General features: G+C 40.6%; 1 long non-coding RNA gene across 1 annotated transcript; it reads right to left on the bottom strand.

The window, feature by feature from the left end:
• Positions 1-4,931: 4,931 nt before the first annotated feature.
• On the bottom strand, positions 4,932-6,392 carry LOC135525271 (uncharacterized). The gene is made up of 2 exons (XR_010453110.1): positions 6,307-6,392; positions 4,932-6,191 (listed from the first exon to the last, which is right to left on the bottom strand). It is a non-coding gene; the product is annotated as an uncharacterized LOC135525271 (long non-coding RNA).
• Positions 6,393-6,762: the final 370 nt, after the last annotated feature.

The following is a 6,762-nucleotide window of genomic DNA, read 5'->3' on the forward strand; positions in this document are numbered from 1 at the left end:
TATGGAGTTGGGGGGCCAGACACTGGTCTCTACACAATGACAACTGTTGACACAGCAGATACTGTCTACTCTGAATTATAAGTATCTTTCATACAAATCTTAATCTTGTGACCCATTCTATACATCTGTTGTTCGTCATGTAGGTTGAAAGCGGTGTATCTTGGCTATAAATACATTTTGTACCTTTTATCTCGAAGAGGGATACCGGAGAATGGAGTTGGCGACACAAACAAGGCAGCACAACAGGCACGAGAGGCAGCCCCCAAAAAATCTTTGGGGGGGGCACACGGGGAGATTGGCAGAGTCAGGCGATAGACCTGAGCCAACTCCCCGTGCTTACCGGAAAAAGCGCAGTACTGGTCAGGCCCCGTGTTGTGTCGGCCAGTACGTGCTCAAAGCCCGGTGCCTGTTTTCCCACTATGATTGGTGGGTAGTTGTTTTCTGTATTTGTTTTAGTTACCAGACGGAACTGTTTCGGTTATTCTTTTTGTTACTTTGTATTTTAGTGTTCAGTGCTATTGAATAAAATGATGAACACTTACCACGCTGTATATTGGTCCGATCCTTCCTCCTCAGGAGAGGAGGAAAACCTTTACACACTTCCTTTTCCGCAAAGCTTCAAAGTGTATAGCCTAATACAGATTTAATGTGGCCTACTTTTTGAGCAATTGAGATTCAGTAGATACTGTTGAATGGTTTACAGAACTAAAACTAACTTAGAAGGTTGACATTTTCTAGGAAGGAGACAATGTTTTTCTATATAATAAGTAGCTGAAGCCATGATGATAGGATTAATCATGACATGATTAAATATTCTCTGCATTCTGTTGTCCTCTACTTGGTGTCAATTTTTCTTGTTTCTCCAATGAAAGTATCTGTCTCTTCTTTGAGTGTCTTTCATGTTTTTTTTTTATATTTTGCAATTGTACTGATGTTTATGACAATCAATGAAAATACTTTTTATTTGAATGTATTATTTGTATCAAATCAAAATGTGACTTCTTAGGGAAATCAAAGACAGGAAAAGTATGCCAGACCTTTGTAAAACAATTAGCACTTGTTTTGATGTTTCTATGACAGTCAATTAAAAAGTTACTGCGAACGGGATTTAAATGCATTTTTATATGATTTCACTATCTTTCAAATCAACACATTACTCTTTGTACAAATCAGAGGTTATAAAAGTAGGCCTAATAAGTATATTAATATATTAATTATTAATATATATTAATAATCATATACATTACAGATTGCCAATTATCTGCTCATTGTTCCCTTATGCCATCTCAATTGTCAGTAGAAACCACATTTGTTTAAGCAAGTCAGCCAATTCAGCTATGTTTTTTCAAAGGCAGTAAATGAGGCTGAATTGACTTTTTTGCTGCCGGATAAGGCTCTGCTGATAGCCAGGTGTAGCGGTGGTAAGGATTCATCACTCCATGGTGCTGAAAAGAAAACTTGAAAAAAATGGTGCTGAAAAGAAGGCTCGAATGAACAAATCATCTGTCGGCATTTTTTTATATAGTATGACTTTACTCGCATGAAAACTGTGGTTGTAAACATGGTCTGTGATAGACATAATAATATATATGTACCATTTATTAGACACTTTTATCCAAAGCAATTTATTTTATTTAAACATTTTACTGATTGGTGGCCCCGGAAATCAAACCCACAAACAGATGCTCTACCAACACAATTCCCTTTCATTGCCATTTCCCTTGGTGTTTTTGAGGGTTTTTGCATTTGTATTTCTGTATGAATGTAAGATTTTATCAGTTGTTTATAATAAGGCACGAGGGGGTGTGGTATATGGCCAATATACCATGGCTAAGGGTTGCTCTTATGCATGACACAACGCGGAGTGCCTGGATACAGCCCTTGGCCATGGTATCCCGAGCTGCCTCAGTCCCGAGCTGCCCCTCAGTCACGAGCTGCTCCTCTGTTCAGTGGGGTTCTGGGTGAGGACTATTCAGCCATGGTCGGCGGCGAGGGTAGATTATCCCAGGACGCGAAGGGGAGGAACTATGACATTTATGGAGTGGGGTCCACGTCCCGAGCCGGAACCGCCACCAAGGACAGACGCCCACCCGGACCCTCCCTATGGTTTTGAGGTGCGTTCGGGAGTCCGCACCTTAGGGGGGGCGGGTTCTTTCACGCCTTGGTCTTAGTATTTTGTGTTTTAGTTAATTAGTTGGTCAGGCCAGGGTGTGACATGGGTTTATTGTTTGTTGTAATTCTTAGTGAGGTTTTTTAGTTATTGGGATTGTAGCTGATTAGGGGTGTGTGTTACATAGGTTTGGCTGCCTGAGGCGGTTCTCAATCAGAGTCAAGTGATTCTCGTTGTTTCTGATTGGGAACCGTATTTAGGTAGCCTGGGTTTCACTTTGTATTTCGTGGGTGATTGTTCCTGTCTCTGTGTTAGTGTTCACCAGACAGGCTGTATAGGTTTTTCACGTTCCGTTTGTTGTTTTTGTTTTTTCATGTATCGTCGTTTGTTCAATTAATAAACATGAGTAACCAACACGCTGCATTTCGGTCCGACTCTCTTTCAACAGACGAAGAACGCCGTTACACCTACATAAACCTAGATATACAAAAAACCCTAGACAATACAAAACTAACATATCCACCCTAGTCACACCCTGATCTAACCAAAATAATAAATAAAACAAAGATAACCTTTCTAGGGTAACGTCCTACCAGGCCAACATCCGGTGAAACTGCAGAGAGCTAACATTCTAAATACACCATTTGTTATAGTAAACATATTAACTTACATCATTTAAAAGATGAACGTCTTATTAATCCAGCCGCTGTGTCAGATTTCAAAAAAACATTTAAAAAAAATCACCATAGCAAATCCTACTTGACGGAGCCACGGGTGTTACGCATAGCAGTTAGATTAGGATGTATCTTTAGGCGGAAATTGAGAAGAAGGGGGGTACCCCAAAGAAGATAACTAAGGTTAGGGCGTGACAGATCCCTTATTGATGTCACCTGTTAAATACACTTCAATCCATATAGATGAAGAAGAAACAACAGGTTAAAGTAAGATTTCTAAGCCTTTTTAAGACAATTGAGACATGGATTGTGTATGCCATTCAGATGGTGAATGGGCAACACAAAAGATTTAAACGGGGTATGATTGTAGGTTCCAGGCGCACCGGTTTGTGTATATAACTGTCTGCATGTGTCCTGATGTATGTAACTTCATTCTGATACATGGCCCTCAAAGAAAGAAATCAGCAAGGGCATAGGTACTCAAAGCATGTGCAGACCAACTGGCAAGTGTTTTCACTGACATTTTCAACCTCTCCCTGGCCAGGTCTGTAATACCTACATGTTTCAAACAGACCCCCATAGTCCCTGTGCCCAAGAAAGAGAAGGTAACCTGCCTGAATAATTACCGCCCCATCGTAGTCGGTAGTCATGAAGTGCATTGAAAGGCTGATCATGTCTCACATCAACACCATCAACACCATCATGCCAGAAACCCTAGACACACTCCAATTCGCATACCGTCCTATAGGGAGGAGGTCAGAGACGTGGCTGTGTGGTGTCAGGACAACAACCTCTCGCTCAATATGAGTAAGACAAAGGATCTGATTGTGCACTATATGAAAAGGAGGATCTGAGCAGGCCCATATTAAAATCGATGGACCTGAAGTGGAGCGGGTCGAGAGTTTCAAGTTCCTTGGTGTCCACATCACCAACAAACTACCATGGTCCAAACACACCAAGACAGTTGTGAAGAGGGCACAACACCACCTTTTCCCCCTCAGGAGACTTGGTATGAGTCCCCAGATCCTCAAAAAGTTCTACAGCTGCACCATCGAGAGCATCCTGACCGGTTGCATCACCGCCTGGTATGGCAACTGCAGTGCATCTGACCGTAAGTAGCTACAGAGGGTAGTGTGTACAGCCGAGTACGTCACTGGGGCCAAGCTTCCTGCCATTCAGGACCTATATACTAGGCGGTGACAAAGGAAGGCCCAAAGTCATAGACTGTTCTCTCTGCTACTGCACGGCAATTTGATTTGAAGAAAGAAAGAGCCCTTCACTTGACAACTGACAGTGCTTGAAGTAAAATTGTGTATTTCTAAAAAGCTGTCTACCTAGTGACAATATTGACTGACCTTGTGTGCTTGAGGTGCTTGATAATCCTGTTACATATTGCTAATCTAAAATGATTGCATTCATTCTTCTTAACATTTTCATAGTAAGTGTATTATTTTTATTTTGTATGATTTTATTTATTTATTAGCTTTATTTAACTTGACAAGTCAGTTAAGAAGAAATTCTTATTTACAATGACGGCCTACTAGGGAACAGTGGGTTAACTGCCTTATTCAGGGGTAGAATGACAGATTTTTACCTGGTCATTTCAGGGATTCAATCTAGCAACCTTTCGGTTACTGGCCCAACGCTCTAACCACTAGGCTACCTGCAATACATTATTGATGTACTGCATATGCATTACTTTGTACTCTTCCTATTTGACTCCAGGTGAAACTGAGGAAAGGAAATTCCATAGGTTGTGGAACAATACCCTCTTGTCTTTAAAGACGTAGCTGCAGTCTAGTACTGAAAACACAGACTACCTTGACTAAACATCTCATGGCTCTTATCTGCCACACTAAATCTATTTATGAAGTATCAATAGTGTCTGCATACTTGTTCAGCCATTGGCCAATTCAACTTGTGTGCTTGATATTGGCATATTGATACTGTAACGATTATAGCTTCAAGAAATTCAGAAGTGAAAATATAAAATGCATAACTGAAATATGTATATTTTAAATAAAAATAGTTTTAGTAATTAGAAATAGCAAATTACAGTCCATTTTAAAAACAGCTATTCTGTTTAGCCATATTCAGTCAACATTTGAAGCATGTACTAGTTCAAACAGAGATAAGGAGTCGACAAAAACAGCAATTTGCTTTTTATTTTCATCATAATTGTCGTCAGTATATCTCACATTTTCTACTTGTTTACCTGAAAACCACATAACATCTCATATTTTATTAATGAGTTTGGTCATCATGGCGCTCATGCATCATTTAAATATTACATCAATATATTAGACACCGTGATTTGAAGTGTGCTTTGGATTTTGCCCTGGGGCCTTAAATGTTGGCCAAACCTGACTGTCTTGAGTGCTGCTGCTCTGTAATTATGCCTGCCACCACAGTTTCAGGAATGCTCTCTCTCACAGGACCCATCTCCAGCTCAGTACAGTCTGTAGTAGGCAGTCAACTCATGCAGTGAATGTTTAATTAGTGGCCCATGTCGTCTCCAACCTGTTGCTGTGTAGAGGGGTTCTACGCTGGGTCCAGCCTGGATTCACCAGGTTGAATTCAGCCTTCCCGATTACATCAGAATATCAAACAGATGCACAATCTGTTTTTTGAATGAGCAAATTAGCCACATTTACTCATTAAAGGATATCATGTTAATCCTAGCAAATCTTAGCCATTTGTGTGGCTGGAGGATTTGGATTGCTATTGTGTTTTTGTAAAGCATACAATTCATATGTGATCATATACTCATTGCTCATACATAATAATAATAGAAGATTGACCTCTATACAGAATGAAGTTGCTATGAGTGTGAGTCACCAAATGTTTTGCAAACAATAGCAACCTGAAGGGATACAAAAAATACATGCATTCAGAGGATTGATTCCATGGGTTTTCTGAAAAAAAAAATTGAATTGTTTTCTGTGAAAAAGAAGCAAACAGGTGTTATGAATAGGTTGTAACATATTGAGACTGGAGTAGATATAACTCCAGTTACCCTAATGACCCAGTTAAGGATACAGGTAGTAATGCTGCTGCTGGACAGGAGAGTTTTTCTTTGTAGTACAGCTCTCTATCATCGGCGGAAAGTGTCAGACACATGCCCTTATCAGTTCTCCGTCCAACGAATACAGAATGGATAGCTGGGCTGGAAAAGTGATAAGGAGATGTGGTCGACAATATTACACTCCTACAACACATTTTGAAAAGCAGAAAGCTACTGTACTGAGAACACATCCAAAATCCAACCCAAGACACATCTTGACCTCATAGCTAACCTCTTTGGATGTCTTACACACTCAGTTTTCCCATTCTCTGTCTACATATCACCTTTACTGTGGTGGCCATTCAATTCAGGTCCAGGACATCTAGCCAGCCCTGACAAACAGCTGGAAAGAAGAAGTAGATAGAGTGAAGTCGTCGTTCACCAGAGATTCACCATCGACAATTCTCCAAAAGGCAATCATCTCTTTTAGTAGTCAGTCTATTTGATAAAAGGAATACCTTTCATTTGTGGTCTTGACCAGTCATGGAAGTATCCATTAGTACTCATCCACATCCCAAAGGCAAAGTAACTTTGAGGACACACCTCAGTGAAGAGTTTTATTACACTATGGCCCCACCTTACTCCTTGTCTCCTATTGGTTCTTAGTCAGGCCTCAATATATCTGCACAGTCACTGATCTTTCCTTTGTCTGTCACTGGGAGATTGGCCAATAGGGTAAAAGGGGATTGGCCAGGTCCCCAAGAATGGCTAGAGAAGGTTCCCACAGGTGTGGCTCAGCTGTGCATTCCAGTACACACATACCTGTCAACTCTCCCTCCCCTCTGCCTCACTAGAGAAAGCAAGCTGAACGTGTAAGGTCTCACCTGCACATTTCAATGTTGTAACGTTATTCAATATGTAGGCCGATTTTGCAAATACTGGATTTTTTTTTGTGTTTCGAGGGTAGATTTAAG

Source organism: Oncorhynchus masou, chromosome 31 (genome assembly GCF_036934945.1).
Source record: "Oncorhynchus masou masou isolate Uvic2021 chromosome 31, UVic_Omas_1.1, whole genome shotgun sequence".
NCBI classification, from domain to species: Eukaryota; Metazoa; Chordata; class Actinopteri; order Salmoniformes; family Salmonidae; genus Oncorhynchus; species Oncorhynchus masou.